The sequence below is a fragment of the Rhincodon typus genome, chromosome 41, assembly GCF_021869965.1.
Source record: "Rhincodon typus isolate 14 chromosome 41, sRhiTyp1.1, whole genome shotgun sequence".
NCBI classification, from domain to species: Eukaryota; Metazoa; Chordata; class Chondrichthyes; order Orectolobiformes; family Rhincodontidae; genus Rhincodon; species Rhincodon typus.
The window spans coordinates 3,342,054-3,345,816 of NC_063372.1; positions in this window are offsets into that span (position 1 = coordinate 3,342,054).

Sequence of the window (3,763 nt, forward strand, 5' to 3'; positions counted from 1 at the left end):
GGAGATAATCACATGTACTGAATGGAGCCTGTCCAATTCCCCGTTTTAAATGGATTGAAAGTCAAATTAGCTCCCTATGAGTTCCCTTAAGGGTGTGCATTCTTCCTGGCCCAACATTCATAGAGTCATAGAAACACACAGCACGGAAACAGACCCTTCGATCTAACTTGTCCGTGCCAACCAGATATCCTAACCTGACCCAGTCTCATTTGCCCGCATTTGGCCCATATCCCTCTAAACCCTCCCTATTCATATACCCATCCAGATGCCTTTTAAATGTACCAGGCTCCATCACTTCCTCTGGCAGCTCACCTCAGATTCCTTTTAAATCTTTCCCCTCTCACCTTAAACCTATGCCCCTCTAGTTTTGGACTCCCCTACCCTGAGAAAAATGACCTTGGCTATTCACCCTATCCATGCCCCTCATGATTTTATAAACGTCGAGAAACCTGTGCCCAAATAGTTTTTTGGTAGTACAGAGCCTGAGTATTGCTGAAAAAGGATAAATTCTGTCAAAGCTCTTCACCTTGCACTGATCAGGATATTTCACAAGAATACCTTGTACCTCAAACGTTTGACCAATAGGTAAAGTTGTTGTTTCGCACTGCCACTATGCTGTAGCAATATGAGTAGAATAGCCATTAACAGACTGGCTACCTTCAACCAAAAGCACATCCTGCCTGTCACACAAATGAGTAATGTGATATATGAATTTCAGTACCGATGTGATGCCAGATAGACAGACTGTTATGTCCCAAAGACTTGTGGATGACATTAAATGATATATCCCTTTGGCTGTTTGCAAACTGACCGTACCCAACAAACCAGCACTCCCAAAACTCTCAACACTGTGTCCAACATTACATGTGATTCAGCAAGTGGGCAACATTTGCTGGATAACCTTGAATGTGCAAGGAATTACGCTGAGAACCATTTTAGGATTGACTTCATTGCTCAGACCTTTGAGTATAGGAGTTGGGGACTCATGTTGAGGTTGTACAGCACATTGGTGAGGCCTCTTCTGGAGCATTGCGTGCAGTTCTGGTCGCTGTTATATGAAAGATATTATTAAACTGGAGAGGGTTCAGAAAAGATTTATCAGGATGTTGCCGGGAATGGAGGCTTTGAAATATAAAAATAGACTGGAAAGGCTGGGACTTTTTTCACTGGATTGTAGGAGCTTGAAGTTTATAAAATCATGAGGGGCATAGATAAGGTGAATGACAAGGGTCTTTTCCCTAGGGAGGGCAATTCACAACTAGAGGGCATATTTTTTAAGGTGACAGGAGAAAGATTTAAAAAGGACATGAGGGGTAACATTTTTACACAGAGAGTGGTTGCTGTGTGGAATGAACTGCCAGAGGAAGTGGTGGATGTGGGTACAGTTACAGCGTTTAAAATAGGTTCATGAATAGGAAAAGCTTGGAGGGATATGGGCTAAGTGCAGGAGGGTGGGAGTAGTTTAGTTTGGGAGCATGGTCAGCATGGACTGGTTGGACCGAAGGGTCTGTTTCCATTGTCTATGACTCCATTACTATGACAGCCCACAGTGTGGCATACTTGCAAGTATTGGAATGCAATAATAAACAGGTCCCTGTTCTTTGCAGAAAGAACATGTACATGCACCGAGTTAGTTTCAATAAAGCTTGGCACTTAACAGTCAATCATCACTAACTGCTGTTTTCTCCATGGCAATGCCTTACCAATCAGAATTCTCTTGCCAAACAATCAGTACTTTCTTCTCATGCAGCATAAATGCTGCTTTATCTCCTTGACTTGGTATTCTTGCAAAATGTCCTGATGAATACAAGACAGAAAGCTTCAACAAAGCGTTTTATTTTAGCGGTGCTTAAAGTTCCTGTATCAATTTGAACTGGGAGATCTATCCCATGGGCACTAAAGCCACTGGTTTAAAACACAGTAGCGTCCTTAAGCTACTATAGTTAAAACTTTAAAACTACCTGTTCAATCCATAAAGTGAGATTCTCATCACAAAGTGAAGTGCTAATGCAGAGAGCAAGTGTAGACACAATGGGATGAATCATTTCCTTCAGCCATGTTACAATTCTGTGATTTAGTTCTTTTCAAGTTGTTCCAGACCAGTCCGAACTAAAATGCTAAACTAAGAATGACTTTTGTTAAATATTATATTCCATCCAAGTTAGGTCTACTGCCATTTTCCATTCACTGACTTGAATTAAACTGGGTGTTCCCATCCCAATCTTAAATGCTTAAATTTGAGAGTTCGCAGAACTCATTCAGTTACTGCAGCTTTTCAGTCATTTTCTTTTTAAAAAAGTTTGCAGTTTAATAGGTTTTTCTTCATTTAGGCTTCAATCATTATTTGTGTTAATTGGCACTTTGATTTTTTTTTTCATCATTTCTGTTGGGGCAGTTCCTTTCCTTTTTTTGCTTTGGCCAGCAATTTTCCCAGGGCAAAATATTTGGCAAGCACTCAGTGAAAGCTTCCATCAGCACAAGTGGACAAAATTGCCACGGACTCACTGCCAAAATTATGATGGCAGAGCAGGAAGAGCAATTCCTAGCGAATTTATTTCAGTGAGGGTGTCCCTCATGAGCTGCGTCTGCAGGTGTCTGGCAACTGATAAGGCCACATCTGGAATACTGTGCATAGTTTTTGGTCTCCTTATTTAAATGATGTCAGTTCATTGGAGGCAGTTCAGAGAAGGAATACCAGACTAATACCTGGAATGGTTGGGTTGTCTTATGAGGAAAGGCCAGACAGGCTAGGCTTGTATTCTTTGGAGTTTAGAAGATTAAGGGGCAACTTGATTGAAACATATAAGGCTCTGACGGGACTTGATCAGGTGGATGTGGAAAGGATGTTTCCTCTTCTGGGAAAATGTAGAACGCTGGCTCATAGATTAAAATCAGGGGTTGCCCATTTTCAGCAGAGATGAGGTGAAATCTTTCCTCACAGGGGTTGCGAATATTTGGAATACTTTTCCTGAAAAGGTGGCAGAAGCAGAGTTCTCCATCTCAACTGAAAGACTAAAATTGAAAGTCTTTAACCTACCTGCTTTTTGATTGGGCATTTTGATTCTGCGAACTACTCTTCGTGTGTGCTTTTATAACACTGACAGTGTTTGGCAGTGTACCTTTTGCTTTTAAGAGAAAGATGTGACGTAGATTGTACATTTGTATTATATGCATAGTATCTGACTCACTGTAATGTGATTCTTTTGTCATTTTTCTCCTATGAGAGTGTGAAGCAGTAGATTTGTAGAATTCTGCCAATTCCTACGCAGGCCCCTTGAAATACTGTGAGAACAGGGACAGCACGGATTAGATACAGAGTAAATCTCCCTGGACACTGTCCTCCTCAAACACTCCCAAGACAAGTACAGCACAGGGTGAGACAGAGAGAAGCTCCCTCTACTCTTTTAAACTGAAATAAAGCTCCATGTATTCTTTTAAAAATGAAAGTAAAATAGATAAGCTCCTCAACACTGTACCCATCAAAAAACCCAGGACTGGTACAGTGCAGGGTTAAATATAGAGTGAAGCTCCCTTGACACCGTCCCCATCAAACACTCCCAGGCCAAGTACAGCACAGGCTTAGATACCGAATAAAGCTTCCTCTACTCTTAACCTGAAAATAAACTGTAAGGTAAAGCAGTTTTTACACTGTCCCTGCAAAACACTCAGAGGACAGGTACAGCAAAGGGTTAGATACAAAGTAAAGATCCGTCTACACAGTTCCCATAAATCACTCCAAGGACAGAGACAGTGCAGTGATAGA